This window comes from Pleurodeles waltl, chromosome 6 (genome assembly GCF_031143425.1).
Source record: "Pleurodeles waltl isolate 20211129_DDA chromosome 6, aPleWal1.hap1.20221129, whole genome shotgun sequence".
NCBI classification, from domain to species: domain Eukaryota; kingdom Metazoa; phylum Chordata; class Amphibia; order Caudata; family Salamandridae; genus Pleurodeles; species Pleurodeles waltl.
The window spans coordinates 1,393,524,905-1,393,541,353 of record NC_090445.1 but is presented as its reverse complement, the minus strand read 5'-3'; the positions used below and the strand labels follow the sequence as shown (position 1 = coordinate 1,393,541,353).

At 40.3% G+C, this 16,449-nt stretch overlaps 1 long non-coding RNA gene across 3 annotated transcripts; it reads left to right on the top strand.

Moving 5' to 3' along the window:
- The first annotated feature begins 5,969 nt into the window (after positions 1-5,969).
- On the top strand, positions 5,970-11,565 carry LOC138300883 (uncharacterized). Of its 3 annotated transcripts, none has more exons than XR_011205037.1 (6): positions 5,970-7,489; positions 7,587-7,948; positions 8,045-8,099; positions 8,187-8,245; positions 8,332-8,395; positions 8,519-11,565. It is a non-coding gene; the product is annotated as an uncharacterized lncRNA (long non-coding RNA). The 3 variants fall into 3 exon arrangements; XR_011205035.1 differs by having other exon boundaries at positions 8,035-8,099; XR_011205036.1 differs by having other exon boundaries at positions 5,970-7,500; positions 8,035-8,099.
- Positions 11,566-16,449: the final 4,884 nt, after the last annotated feature.

Genomic DNA, 16,449 nt, shown 5'->3' with positions numbered 1-16,449 from the left:
CCTGCATCATGCGAGAGTGTGAAACTGTTTGTCAGTGCTGCGTTTAAAAAAGAAACAGTGCAAAAACATGGTCACTCTCTTCGCAGCAGAGCAGGACAAGAAACGCAGTCCATAAACCTGAGGAGAAATCACTGTGCACCAGGGGAGCACCAAATTGAATCCAGTACATGTATTTAGAGGGCCTTGGGGCTACAGCAGGCCACAGAGTTCAGCATGGCATATGCCCTGTTCTGGGGAAAGGTCAGATTTCTACAAGAAGCCCAGCTCAAGCCTTCAGTCTCTCACCTACTGTGGCGCTGCCCCTCACGGGGCCTGGCACTGGTATCAAAGCCCCATAATGTCATCTTCTGGGTAGTTGGGGATAGGCTGTCATTCTTTCCGGGTTTCTGCTTCCTTGCCCCGTTCCGGTCTTACTTCCGGTTCCAGCCTGATAGCTTTGGTTCTTTGCAAGTCTTACCTGTCAGAAATGTATGGCAGACCAACATTTCTGTGAGCAATAGAATGCATCTGCCGCCCAGTAGCCCCTCCTTGTATCACGTGACTTGTTATGCAGGCATCACTGATGGGGTACACTGGTCGCCCTGGCTCTGCTCGCTGGGGGCAGAGTGACGAGCCCAGCCAGAGGCATTAACAGTGAGGGGATTCGAAGACAGGGAAAGGAAAACAATGAGAGATCACATGGAGTTGAGGCAGCACTACATGCTTCTACATGGAATTCAGCCTCCATCTGTGGGACCCTAACAAACCAGGCCTGCAGGGACCGGGACGATTTTAGAGGTTTTTCACCTTGGGTCTCTGTGGATTAGAGTTTACAGCATGTCCCTAAAGACTGCCCTACGACTGACATAATTTTAAAAGTGAGATGTCAGCATGCCTATGTAGACACAGAAGGCTGGGATGATGGGAATAGCAGAGAAGGACGGAAATAAGCATAGGTGACTGGAATCACAGAATGGCAGTGCAAAGGAGTGAAAAAGCTGCAAGGTGCCTTCGATTAAAATAATATTTAACTGGATATGTACCAAATCAAATTACAAATCGCATGCCAAGGAATAAAACAGATTTTGAAAATATATTGAAGAAGTTATAATGTTTGCCTACTTCACAACTTACTTAATGTCAACACTTTGCACGTGCCCTGTGGCTCCACTTGGCCCTAAGAGTGGACAACAATAAATGTATAAACTGCCCCAAATCCATCCAATGTTTTGTTGCTAATTCTGGTACCCACAGGTGCAGTGCATCTCCGAAGTATCTAACCAAACTTGCCCTGAAAATACATAGGGTCCCATTTAGCATTGAATGAATGCTCTGGATGACCAGACCATACAGTAGGGTTGACTGAATTATGCTGCGGCAAATTATGCAACATAGTGCGACTCATTTAGTGTTAAGAGTACATCACTACTTTGGAACTTTTAAATGTTAACACTATCCAGGCACAGCTATCACCTCATTAGTACAATTTTGACACCCAAATGCTGAAATAAGCTACAGAAAGGTGACCAGTCAACATTTGCAAAGTGCCATCCATTGAGAGGCAACACTTGTCACCTTGCTTTTAGTAACTTTTAATCTTTTTGAGCTAGAACAGTTTTTTGTTGAACTCTGTAGATTAGGCAGCAGACAATAGATTGTGGCAATCGCAGCAGATCCATAATTATGAGGAAAAAGCTGCGACCACAAAAAAACTTAATTAAGGCAGCCCTGGATATAATGCACAGGTAAAACAGAGGACATGGTATCCATCATGTTGGGATGGAGTAGCTCATCCTCCAAACCACCTGCCTTATTAGATGTGCCATAATAGGAAGTAATGCACATGTAGTAGAGTAGTCTTAATGCCGTCACATTGTGATAGAGTAACCATTTTGCCAAACTCTAAATCAGACCGATTGCCTCTTACCCGATGGGACTCCATAACGTACAAATCCATGTAAAATACTTTCCAATGGCACTGATTAAAGTTTTGCTCTTCCAGCCTTAAAACACATCCTTGAGTTATCACATTGAAATCTGATCTCCAAAGTATATTTCTGCTGCAAATCAATTCTCTCTCTTGTGCACTATGGGTAACATTTTCCGAATCAAAAACACTGCATCAGTACTGTGCAAAACTCTACAGTCTCAAATTTTGAGACTGAAAGCCACAATTGTGCCAGGCAAACCAATGGAAATCTGATTTCATCCATATGTACTTTTTGTGTACTCTAGGTACTCAATGAACACTAATAATGCTCAAGCTTATATAATGCCTTCCTATGCTTAAATGTATGCCTTGCTAAGAGTGCATAACATCAACATTTATTGTTACATATTCTGATGCGCTGATTTGGTATGTCACTAGAATAGACAACACTACTAGAAGTGTAACCAAATTCAATGTAACAGAGTTTTCAATCTGACACACAAACACACGCGCACACTTAGATCCTAAGAAGCAGGTATTAAGTTAATGGTAGATATTCTATTTCAATGCTGATGTTCTTATTAACTTGGTGTTACATTTCATTGTTGATGTTCTCATAAGAGTGCTGATCTATTGAAGTTTTAAAAAAGGAGGCGGGACAGCTTCTGGGTTCCTGCTGCCTTGCCCAGTTCCGGCCTAACTTCCGGTTCCAGCCTGATAGCTTTGGTTCTCTGCAAGTCTTACCTGTCAGAAATGTATGGCAGACCAACTTTTCTGTGAGCAATAAAATGCATCTGCCGCCCAGTAGCCCCTCCTTGTATCACGTGGCTTATTATGCAGACATCACTGATGGGGTACACTGGTCACCCTGGCTCAGCTCGCTGGGGGCAAGGCGACAAGCCCAGGCAGAGGCATTAACAGTGAGGGGATTCGAAGACAGGGAAAGGAAAACAATGGCAGACCAGATGGCGTTGGGGCAGCACAACATGCTGCTTCATGAAAATCAGCTTCCATCTGTGGGACCATAACAATGTAGGCTTGCAGGGACTGGGGCGATTTTAGAGGTTTTTCACCTTGAGCCTCTGTGGATAAGAGTTTACAGCATGTCCCTAAAGACTGCCCTACGACTGACATCATTTTACAAAATGAGATGTCAGCATGCCTATGTAGACTCAGAAGGCTGGCATGATAGGAATAGCAGAGGAGGAGGGAAATTAGCATGGGTGACTACAGAATGGCAGTGCAAAGGAGTGAAAAAAATGCAAGGTGCCTTCGATTAAAATAATATTTAACTGGATATGTACCAAATCAAATTACAAATTGCATGCCAAGGAATAAAACAGATTTTGAAAATATATTGTAAAGTTATAATGTTTGCCTGCTTCACAGCTGACTTGATGTCAACAATTTGAACGTGCCCTGTGGCTCCACTTGGCCCTCAGAGTGGATAACAATGAATGCATGAACTGCCCCAAATCCATCTAATGTTTCGTTGCTAATTCTGGTACCCACTGGTGCAGTGCATCTCTGAAGTATCTAACCAAACTTGCCCTGAAAATACATAGGGTCCGATTTAGCATTTAATGAATGGGTTACTCTGTCACAATGTAACAGATATCCTGCCCACTTTATTAAACATACCACAGGATATAATCAGGGCACTGGAATTACTGGGCAGTGGATGACCGGACTATACAGAAGGGTTGACTGAATTGTGCTGCAAGAAAAGGCAAATTATGCAACATAATGCCACTCATTTAGTGTTAAGAGTATATCACTACTTTGGGACTTTTACATGTTAACACTATCTGGGCACAGCTATCACCTCATTAGTACAACTGTGACACCAAAATACTGAAATAAGCAACAGAAAGGTGACCAGTAAACATTTGCAAAGTGCCATCCAATTAGAGGCAACATGTGTCACCTTGCTTTTAGTGACTTTTAATCTTTTTGAGCTGGAAACAGTTTTTTGTTGAAATTTGTAGATTATGCAGCAGACAATAGATTGTGGCAAATGCAGCAGGTCCATAATTATGAGAAAAAAGCTGCGACCACAAAAATACTTAATTCAGGCAGCTCTGGATAAAATGCACAGGAAAAACAGCAGACAGGGTATCCATCACGTTGGGATAGAGTAACTCATCCTCCAAACCACCTGCCTTATTAGATGTGCCATAATAGGAAGTAATGCACTTGTAATAGAGTAGTCTTAATGCCGTCACATTGTGATAAAGTAACCATTTCGCCAAACTCTAAATTAGACCGATTGCCTCTTAACTGAAGGGACTCCATAACTTACAAATCCATGTAAAATACCTTCCCATGGCACTGATTAAAGTTCTGCTCTTCCAGCCTTATAGCGGCTCCTTGAGTTATCAAAGTGCAATCTGACCTCCAAAAGTATATTTCTGCTGCAAATCACATCTCTCCCTTGTGCACTACAGGTAACATTTTCCAACTCAAAAACACTGCATCAGTACTGCACAAATCTTTACAGTCTCAAATTTGAAGACTGAAAACCACAATTGTGCCAGGCAAACCAATGGAAATCTGATTTCATCCATATGTACTTTCTGTGTACTCTAGGTACACAATGAACACTAATAATGCTCAAGCTTATATACTGCCTTCCCTATGCTTAAATGTATGCCTTGCTAAGAGTGCATAACATCAACATTTATTGTTACATATTCTGATGCGCTGATTTGGGATGTCACTAGAATAGACAACACTGCTAGAAGTGTAACCAATTCAATGTAACAGAGTTATCCATCTGGCGCACAAACACATGCACACACTTAGATCCTAAGAAGCAGGTATTAAATTAATGATTGATATTCTATTTCAATGTTGATGTTTTTATTAACTTGGTGTTAAATTTCATTGTTGATGTTTTCATAAGAGTGCAGATCTATTGAAGTTTAACAAAAGGAGGCGGGACAGCTTCCGGGTTTCTGCTGCCTTGTCCTGTCCTGCCTTACTTCCCGTTCCGGCCAGTTCCAAGCTCGCTCAGGTTACCTGTCATGAACCATGTACAACCCCACCTACACCTGGGATGCAGGTAAGCATGACGTCACACTTCCTGTCCTTAGACTGCCTTTGTGGAAACAAAGGAAGGACATGCACCTTTTCTTTCAAGTCAGAGAAAGAGAGCTGTTAGACCCTTAATAAATAAGCAATCACTAAATAATGTCTGTAGGAATTTGAGAAATGTGAGGGTGCACACGAGAGAGTTAGCTTGGTATCAAGAGTAGATTTGCCGTTATTTTTGTGTAATTTTTGAAAACACTTTGATGTACAGCACTGACTGATGTAGCCGAAGACATGTCTTTTTAGCTGAATGAATGAGTACTCGTAATGCGCAACATTTGCAATCAGTGGCATCTTCACAACACTCTAATTAGGGGCGTAGCTTGCCAGTATGATTTGGGGGTCAGGTCCGGCCTTGGATTTCCCAACTGCTGGTACATTGTATTAAACACATTATATAAGAAGCACATAGGACTTAATGGGCAGTGGAAAGAGAGGAATGCGATTGTTAGAGGTACTTAAAACGCAGTTTAACAAAAAAAAAAAAAAAAAATTTTTAAAGCCTTCAAAACATAGACAAGAGAGTGTGTGTGTGTGGTTTTGGATGTGTGGGCATGTAAAAATCCCAGGTGAAGTCCGACGGACCCTTCATATTACCCAACTCAAAGCCAGGGGCAGCTGCCACTGAACAGGGGTGGCAGGGCAAGAAGGGGGGGTTAAAAACAAAACAAAAACACTTACCTTCGAGGGGAGAACGCAAACGCATCCATCTCCTCTCCGTCCTCTTCCTATGCTTCACCGCTCAGATTGGGAATGGAAGCCAAGGTATGTTCTCTACCTGGCTGTGCTATACAGCCGGGTAGAGAACATGCAAAGTGTGCATGTAGTTTTGGCCGGCCCAACACGGCCAGTCAAACAGACATGTGCACTTTGTATGGCCCCCTCCCTCAAGCCGAGCCCGCCCGCCCTACAAGGAAAAATAAAATGATAATAATGTAATGTACATTATTATCATTTTATTTTTCCTTTTTGGAAAAACCAGTGGGGCTGCGCTCCTTCACCTAAGCGGAAGAGCCACCCCTGCTCAAAGCACTTGTACCCAACTAATTACTGCAGAATACATTATTGGGGGGGATGTAACACCCCACAACCAACTCCTAGCTATGCCCCAACTCTAATGAGAAAGCTAAAGAAATTCAAAGATAGCTTTGCAAAACAGGTGTGTCTTTGACGTCTTTCTGAACACAGGGTGACACATAATGGAATTTATCCCAATAGAAAGATTGTTATTTTGCCTTTGGCAAAGATGTAAGAAAGGACTGCTTCCTACTCTGGAGTTTCCAACTCGTGGGTTAATAGATCATAAATTGACATTAGATCGTAACAGTTTTGACGGTTTATAATAGTTAAAATTAAGGGCAAGTAGGAAATTCTCCAGCCAATAATTCACTTTGTGCATGAGATATGGTATTCTAAGAATCATCTTCTATTTAACAGGGATTGAATCCAATTAGAACCTAGTTTTAGAAACATGGTCATAGTTGTGAACATTGTATGTCTTTTCTAAGTTTCTAATGTGTTTTAAATCGAGTTTGTGCTAACATAACCAGAAATTGTACTGTCTTTCATTTAGAAACGGCAACACACCAGAAACCACACCACTTGATCATCATTGTTGTTATTGCCTTTGCTGTAATAAAGAATTGTAAGCTTTCACAGCCTTTTGGAATAAGCTGTACCCAACCAATTTTTGAAAAGTGTGCTTTGGAAGCTACTGAAATACATTTCAGAATATTTTCACCATTCATTTACAAGCTATTTAAATTTTGCATGTTCGAAAAAATATGACATTCTACAGCCTTTCATTTCATTTCACAGTCCGTGAGCAGCACGATTGTCAGACAGTACACTTTACTAAATACTCTAACTTTGCAGTCAGAGACATAAAAGTAACCATTAATCTCCTGGATAAAATAAGCAGCAAATTGAGATAAGCCCTAAACTGGCACTGGACTTCTGTCTTTGAACCCACAGCAAATGTGACAAGATAAAAACAAGATTTAAAGGTACATTTATTGCTCATTCACTGTCTGAATGAACAGAACGCCTTTTTTGTCAGCATGCCAGAAAGGGGTTAGTAGGCCCTAAAAATGGCGCACCCAGATAAAATCTGATCAGTCATAGCAAGTGGGTGAGCATTTATCTTGAGGCATGTAAAGTCTGCATAATTGAATGTCTAATGCATGATGTAGGTTTTTAAACGGATGATAATATGGGACCATCCGAGCACTCACATGAGTTCGTCTAAACTGAAACCCCAAGTAACTATTCAATTGCTATGGAACTGTCATGCATGTTTTTGTAACTCCTATAACCTATGCTAAATATCTTCTATCCAATTACAGACGGTAAACATTTGAATCTGAATGGGCAGGTGTGAGTACCAAGGAAGACCAGATAATTCTGTTGACATTCCAGATGGGATTTGCTGGACAGTGCAACTTATAGATTTGAATGGGCCGAAATGCGTAGAAGCATAAGGACCAGGTAATTATTTGGTAGGTCCCCCATCTGGGTCACCTGGCACATTATAATATGACAATGCGCTGTATCCAATTGTTAACCATCTTTTCTTCTGTTGCAGGCATCTCAGACAGTAGTGGTCATAGATGAGGACAGGCAGACCGAATAGCAGAAGAAAGAGCAGGTTATTATTTCCTAGTTTTTCCCTTGTGGTGCATCTGAGACATTGAAACGATCTGGAGCGTTAATCATTTTTTCTTCTTTTACAGGCATCTTAGACCCTGCCACACATAACTTTCAACAGGCACTCATGACTACAAGCTGAAAGACAAGATAACAATTTAGCAGATTTCCATTGTGGTGCACTTAGTACAGTGTATTATGACAACCTATTTTAACCACCTTATCTTCTGTTGCAGCCATCCACCACAGCACTACTCATAGATTACAAAAGGCACACATGAGTAGAAGCAGAAAGACAAGGTAATTATTTGGTAGATTTCCGTTGTGGTGCACCTTGTACATTATAATATAACAACTTTCTTCAACCTTTTTTTTGTTCTTTTGAGGGCTTCTTAGACAGTGCTAATCACAGATTAGAAAAGGCAGGGATGACTACAAACAGAAAGACCAGGTAATTATTTAGTCGTTTTTCCTTGTAGTACATCTGAAACATTGGAACATAAGCATGTGTTGTAACCATTTTTTACTTCCATTGCAGACGTCTTAGACAGTACTACATCTAAATTTAAATGGCCAGATATGAAACATACAGACCAGGTAGTTATCTGGCAGACCTTACTTCCAGTGCATCTGGTAGATTGCAAGCTAACAACCTGTTTGGGACATCTTTTCTTCCATTGCAGGTATTGCATACAGTACTCATACCGAGTTGGACAGGCAGGTGTGAGAACAAACAGAAAGGCCCAGGTAATTACTTGCTACATTTCCCAAGAGATAGTTCAGACGTGTCTGATAGATTACATTCAATGGCATAAGAACCAACTTTTAATAATGTTCCTAACTTTAAATAATTTTCCTCTTTTTTTGCAGGCTTTGCGGCATAGTAGGCTCAAACTGATTTTCACCAATGTTCAAGTGCAAAGCTGTCACTTCTTCAGAGAGCAGTACTTCACCACAAAGAAAGAAATGCTGTCTTGTGTTCAAAGAAGACTGGCTGCAAAAAGTAGTGCAGAAGTCATGGAGCAAGCTTCACATACGAATGGGAGAGCTATTTCTGTACAGCCAAGAGGTAGGCCTGATTTGCAAAGTATGTGCTGAAGCAAAGATTGCAGGGGACTTTTCTACTGGAAAGAAATGGAGTGATGGCTAGAAGCGGGATCACTTGAAATGCCATCTATCTAGCGAATTTCACGAGTCTGCTTTGGTGATCCAAAGAAACAAAAGTGCTGCTGTCAGGCTGGGTTTTGGAGTGCATACAATGCTTACAGAAACAGTCAGTGACGGAGCAAACAGACTAGAAATGGTTGAACAGCAAAGGTACTTGCCTGAAGAGATAAAGATTCTCATCAACAATGTGTTGCTAGCGGGCAAGATGAACAACTCAATGTTATTTGTTCAAGACATCCATGACCAACTCACATTGTATGTGAAGATACCAGACAGCTGGAGGAGTAAGAACTATGCCTTTGAGTTTTCGGAGGCCATCAACAGCGTGATACGCTCTGAAATCATGGCAGAACTTCGCAGTGCACAATATCACACATTAATAATTGATGAGAGCACAGATATTTCAGTTACAAAAATGCTCATCCTCTAAGTTTCGTTCTGCAACATCAACAGAGCACAAAACAATGTTTGGGGGAATATTAACTCTGAGTACATGTAATGCGGAGGCTATCACTTTAGTTGTAAAAGACTTCTACACTGTCAATAAACTGGACATTATGAAAATGGTCATGTTTGCATCAGATGGTGCATCAGTAATGCTCAAAAGAACAATGGTGTTGCCACCCGCATTAAACAATCCATTCCCCATCTAGTTGAGCAGCACTGTGTTGCACACAGAGAAGATTTGGGAGTTGATGATGCCTGGAAAAAAGTGAAGATGATCAGGGAAATGGAAACATTACTGAGGACTGTCTACACTGTGTTCTCCCAGTCTCCTGTAAGGAAGTCCAAGCTGGATGAAAATCCTTTCGTCACCGAATGTGAAGCGGCCTCCTTTTGGCCACTGAATGAAGTGTGGTGGCTTTCAAGGCATTTTGCTGTTGGTGCACTCTTGTGTAATAACGAGGTTGCTCTCAAATACTTTGAGCATGAAAAAGCTGAAAAGAATGACCCAATTGCTAAATATATTACAAAAACCTATCTGACTCAAACTCCCACATTCCGCTTGCAGCACTGAATGACATTCTAGGTGAACTTGCATCTTTATACAAGTTTTTCAGAAAAAACTCTTTGACCCCTCTTGAACCTGCACAGTATGCAAGAGCAACAATTGGCCAAATCAAAGAGCAGTACTTGGGTGACACTGTCTTTTGGAGCAACACAGTAGGAGATCTGATGGTTTTGTACAGAGAAGACCAAGAATATGATAGTTAGCCGATGTTATTTTTGATTCTATGCAGTAGCAGCACAATCACAGTTTGATCTTGGGACTGAGAATGTACAAAGATGTTTTGAAAAGTATAAGAAGGTCTTGCTCCTTGGTGATTGTGACACACCTGATGATGTCGTTTAGCAATACAGAGATTATAAATATGTGGTGGTAGAACCTGTAAAAGGCGAGTTGTTTAGAGCCTTTGAAGACATGGTGAATTTCTCTCTGTGGAATGCTGCATAGAATAATGTTGTATCTCAGCCTGTTGATGTATGTGCAACTTTTCAGGCTTGAAGTGCAGACTGTGAACGAGGATTCAGCCCCATGAACTCAATCAAGTCCAAATTAAGAAACAGACTAGAGAAAAGTCACCTAGACATGCTGATGAGGACAAAGGTCTACTTCTCAAATGGGAAAAGTGACTTAGATCAAGTTTCTCAGTACTGGAAGAATGACAAGGACTGGCGAGAGAAGCAACATGTCACACAGCTAGTGTCTCCACCTGACTTGTCTAAAGTCTGATGTGGCTCCTCCTACAGACCATGTGTGACTTGGTTGTGAACATTTCTCCTCCTGCCCTTTGGTAGGAGCATCATAGGAGTTATCAGTAGTATGTGCATCAAATTGCAAACGTTATGTAATTGTAGAACTTGCAGCACCCTGAGAGTGTTCAGTAAAGTTGCATATTAGTTCAACCTCCTGATTTCTGTTTCCTCTAAATGGAGTGTAGGGCTTACTTAACAGGTCATGTCCTTGGGTGTGCTACTAGGTAAAAAACTGCCTTAATGCCCTATTACAAGGAGCAATGTTCGTACAAATGTTCCTTTTTTGCTTTGGTTGTAAAACAAAAGTATGGAGGGGCAAATAGCACTGATCTTAGTAGTTGTGCGCTGCACTCACATGAATGGTAAGTTTCTTGGCACACGTACCACTAGATGCAGTGCACAGATACCTTACACTGCCGCACACAGTGGAAAAAATTAGAGGGAAAATTGGTGGGCTGTATGGTTGGTTTATAAAATAATAAAAATCTTTACCATAAAAAAGAATGGCATATTCAGTAGATTGGCAGTAGTGACTGATGACTGCAGCCAATAATAACAAGGTGATATTGTGGATTGTAGGAAAATTTTTATTAAACAATATGGCACCAACTTTAGAAAGAAATAATACAGAAGACAGCTCAATTATTGATGGCTTAAGACACCTCTAGTACAATGGTTCTTAACTTTTTGACTTTTGTGGGACCCCAATGAATCATTACTGGAACCCCTAACTGAGTCATTTACTGGAAGCCAGGAATCCTAGCATAAACAAATCCTATGATTTCAACCTCAAACAATACATAAAAAACAGTGACAAATAAATATAGAAAAGTACACAAACCCTGCAATATATTCCTTCACAAACAAATGAGAAAAAACAACATTTTGAGTTTGATGGAAAGGTTAGAGCTCTTCTAAATTTGTTTTTTATTCTAAAATATGGAGTGCTCAAAATCCACTTTTCTAGAAGCTTTCAATTGAACTTTCTTGCTAAATATCTATTGATATTGATCTAAGACAGAATGACGAGAACAAGGATTTCAGTGGAGGCACAAAGGTGAGCATACATAAATTCTGAGTATCTGACATAGTGCAGCAAACAGTGATATTTTATTGTATGTAGCTTAATAATGTGCGACAGGAGTCAATGTTCAAAGCAACATATGGAAAAAGGGTCTAAGGGAGTCATTAGTAAACTGAGGGAGAATAGGAATGCCAAACAGTAGCAGCATAGAGAACTACCTCATACTGAAGCCTTATTTTTGACTGACACAATGGTTGGACTAGGCCTAATGAGAAGGCTGAGATAGCCTGCCCCACTAACCCAGAGGTTTGCCCAGAGGTTTTCTGGAGCTGCTGAGGTTCTGACAGTTGTTAGTTTGTTATCAGTTACAATAGATAGATGAGTAGCTGTCGATCAGTTGGTTCTTCTTCCTCAAGGAGTTCCAAATGAGAGGAAATAGATAACAAAAGCAAAACTTGAGTTGTCTGTGATGTCATTAGGAACCTTGAGGTGCAAAATAATCCTATTATTCACAACCGTCCTGTTGTTTCTGCCTCCCCAGATCATCCTGCCCTGCTGTGCTCAGCAGTACATGGGAAGAAGAATGATGGGGAGATTTGCACAACATGGCCTCCATGTTCTCAGCACCCCAAATCTAACGATGATTCACATTGCTCCACCTAAAAAAACACCTTTTAGAATTTCTACCCTCCCTCACCTGCCCAAATATTCAAAGGAACTTGGGTACTGTCACCCCTCCCTTCCGCCCTTTGCAGTATCCTCTCCTATCCCACCCAAAAAAATAAAAATCTAACATTTTTAATAAAATTACCTGGCATTCTATCACCATCCCCCACAAGTTTCTGGGACATCCTTCCCTCTCCCTGCCTAAAGCGGTGCTGTAAGCAAGATGGTAACAGCTTCTTCCTCAAAGTTCTGAATTGTGGTGGGAAGGTTTTGTGAGTCAGCTTATGTCACAAGTGCCTTCTATCATTATTCCGAAAACACCTGGCTCTTTATTTATTTAAATAATTTGATGTGCTATTGAAAATAGATTCTTGTTATGGTTGCTTGACAATGCTGAAAGTTTTGTTAGAAAAATTTAAATGTACTCCTTATTTGAAAATTAAATCCTAAATAATAATCAATACTGCAACTGCAGTGAGGTGCCTAATACTGAACAAACACATGATCCACCGTCATATCCCCTTCAACTCAATAAAAACACTCATTGACTCACCTGCACCCAGCATGCTTGACTACTACAATAATTTACTAGTGGGTCTTGATCAAAACTCCGTTCCACCACTCAACAAGGTCATTGTTCAATACACATACGCATAATAATTATACTATCACCAGGTAGTTGGCTCTGTACAAAATTGGGCTTTATGTAAACTACCGATAATTGTGTTCAGGACAATATAGCATCGCCTCAGAGTACCTCTCTAACATCCCGTCGTGCTAGATCTTAGATCAAATTAAGATAACTTTCAAGTCACTCTCAAATCCACCTGCTATGCTTCTAATTCCCAGTCCTGCCAGTGCAACTTTCTACAGCCAAGCATTTGCTCAATCCCCTCTCTCCAAAACTGCACTGAAAAGTCATCTTTTGCATATTGAAAGATGCAAGAGAACATTACCCATATTCAAAATAAATATGTAATTTACATGCCGGTATACTTATGTCATTCTAGCACTTTAATTAGCCAAAATATGTGAATGTCTTTGCCAACATTATCTATAACAAAGACATAGTTGAGCCTTACCTAAGATTTCATTCATATTTTATGCTCACTATTTTACACCCACAACTTCATGTATCATCAAAATTACTTGTGTAAAACCTTTTCTGAATAAAATGTTTATAAATAAATAATTCATACAAGCGTATTCAACATTAGACTCAGATTAGTCACTGGAAACCTTGAGTGGTTTTCCTCAGTCATTACATCTTTTCCGTGAAGAGTTCATGAATAAGAAGGGAGGTTGCCCCCATTGTGGCTGCCTCCCCACTGGGCCCATTACGTAGTTAGTGGAAACTCAGTTTCTGCCCACTGGCCCAGCGGGAAACGGTCCACATCATTGTCTTCAGCTTGTAATATAGCTGACGGCAATGCTGTAGTGCACAGGGTGCACCAGCACCCTTGCAATGTTCACTGTCTGCAAAGGGGGGCCCCCTGTGCCCGTTGTCCACCAGCCTTTTCATGGTGGTTTTACCACCATGAAATCGCTGGCAGAGAATGAAATCGTAATCCCCAGGGCTGTGCTAGACTGCCAGACCGCCAGGATGACTAATCTTGGCACTGCGGGCGGTCTGACGGCGGCACAACTGCTGTGATCATAATATGGCACCACCGCAAACCTGTTTGTAATGAGGCCCTATGTGTAGTTAGTCTCTGCTTTCAGTTTGGGCTTCAGAGAATTTCACAGCCCAGAGATCCTAATTCACAAGTACACTTCAAATGCCCATGAAACACACAGTCTAAGACAAGCAAAAAGCTGATCTCATCTTTGATCATGTGCCCCCTGGCAATTACTCTAGCAACCTACAGCAGCCAGTATTCATGGGAGTCAAGGGAAGGGACCTGGTTTCTGTGGAGATGCCAGTATGCAAATTAGGCCAAACCCATCTGGTGACAGGGAACCCTCGACCTTTGTCTGGTATCAATTCCAGAACAACAGTGGTAGCTTATATCTAACAACCTCTCCGACATCTCCACTCACTACCATGCCTAATAAGGCATGAGCTAAAGCCTTTCATGAAAGCAAGAACATAAAATTACCCTTGAAACTCAAACTTATCTTTACAACTCATCCCATATACAACTGGGCTGCAACATCTAAAGAAAAAAGATTTCTAAAAAGTTAATATTATTTGCTGCTTTTTTGATGGTGAGTTTCTGGGAGTCAAGTGTCACTGCAAGACTACTGGTAAGTGCAACAATGGCATCCCACATATTGTAAAACGTCTAATATCATGAAGACACTGGTCAATCCTTGTCAGACACAGGTTAACAGTTACAATAGAATGGTTCTTGGCAATGACTGAAGGACAAGGACCTTCTTTAGGACATTGTTTACCCAGAATGAATCCACAGAAATGACTCTGTATAGAAATATTAACCTCCTTCAATGTATCAGTCTAAATGCATATTGCTTCTGGGACTTCTGCCAGTTTTTTCATCACTGCACGTAGTACATTTGCAGGTTTCCCCGAGTAAGTCTATCATGTCTTCAAAGTTTTTATGTCCACCCAATCTTATGAGAATGTTTTACTTTTTGTGCCACCATTTCCCTAAAACATTCTTGCTTGATCAGGGAGGGGGTCCAGAGAGTCTGTTAGAGTTAGTTTGGAACATGTTGCATTTCCAGGAGTGGGGATGGCTCCTGAACCATGTATGGAGCTTATGTTGCCTGCCTTCAGTTTATGGCACTCTCCCTTGTTTTTAGTACCCTCTATTTTAAGGAGAGGGACACTTCGTTAAACTGACAATTTTAGTTTTTTCTATAATGGGTATCCTACTAAACTCCACTGTACACCCCATCAATCTCTACATAGGAAGAGGCAGAGTTTGAAGCCAGTGGTGAAATCACCACTAGCAGGATATCAAAGACACAAATTCTGCATGTCAGATCCTTCTTGTGCCTTAATTTATAGTGCATCACATAGGGTATCAAGAGGCACTTTGAGATGGCCAATTGGATATAACATAGAAATCAGTCAATTATTGCAATGTCATTTGTTGCCTCTGTATATTATTATGATTCAAGCATTGTGGAAGAGTGAAGGTCTCACAGGACAAAAGATAGTGTTAATCATTAGACAGTGGTTATGGCTTCACTTCTGGACATGGTTAAAATGAAAATAATGTACATGGTCTTCAGTAGGAGGCAAATGTCCCCCTGCACACAGTTCAGATTTACCTGTGCCTCCTACTGACCCAAAGAGGGACACTGCTTTTCTTCACCTTCGTCATATGTACCTGGATTTGAGAGAAGCAATGGGAGTTTTGGGGCCATGGTACTCCCTATCTATTAATTATTTTTAACAATGTTCTTTGAAAAGCAATTTGAATCAATGTACCATATAAGTAATCTTTTTCTTGACTACTAATATGAATTATTATTATTATTATTATTATTATTATTATTATTATTATTATTATTGTTGTTATTATTATTGTTTTTAAAACCATTAATATTATTTTATTATTATCATTATTTTTATTCTTATTATTATTATTGTTATTATCATTATTGTTATTATTATTATTAATAGTAATAATAACATTTCTTAAGGCAATTCACAAGTTAGTGCTAGCGCGCCTTCTCCTTAGTAAGTAAACTTACAAGGGGACGCGTATAGATCAATTAATCATTTGGATCGCATAGGGTATCCTAGTCAAGTATAGCGAGTAAAGAAAACTTCGACAAATCAATCCAATCAACTTAAAATACCATGAACTAATCTAATCAGAAAAAAACACCATCACTCATACGAAAGTTAGTTCTGTTTATTCCCTATTAGTTACAACTCTGGTCATAAACCTTTATTCAACAATATCATGATTACCAATTTTTATTAGCAACATAAGCAATAAATTCTCAGCACTTTATTAGTATGCCACCAATGTTAAACAAGCATAGCAATTCATGAGCAATCGAATAATTCAGCAATATAGGTCAGTCAGTCTAAGTCACCCTAAGTCACCCTTGTCAGACTACCTATCTCAGAATTAGCATCAACATGTGGGTCTTCATGCGAAAAACAATTTAGTCAAAATCATTTATTTGGAAATAATCCATCTAAAAGAGAAAACTTTCAAAACAGTGTAGTTGGTACCTAGAAAGAAAAAAGCATTCATTAGTC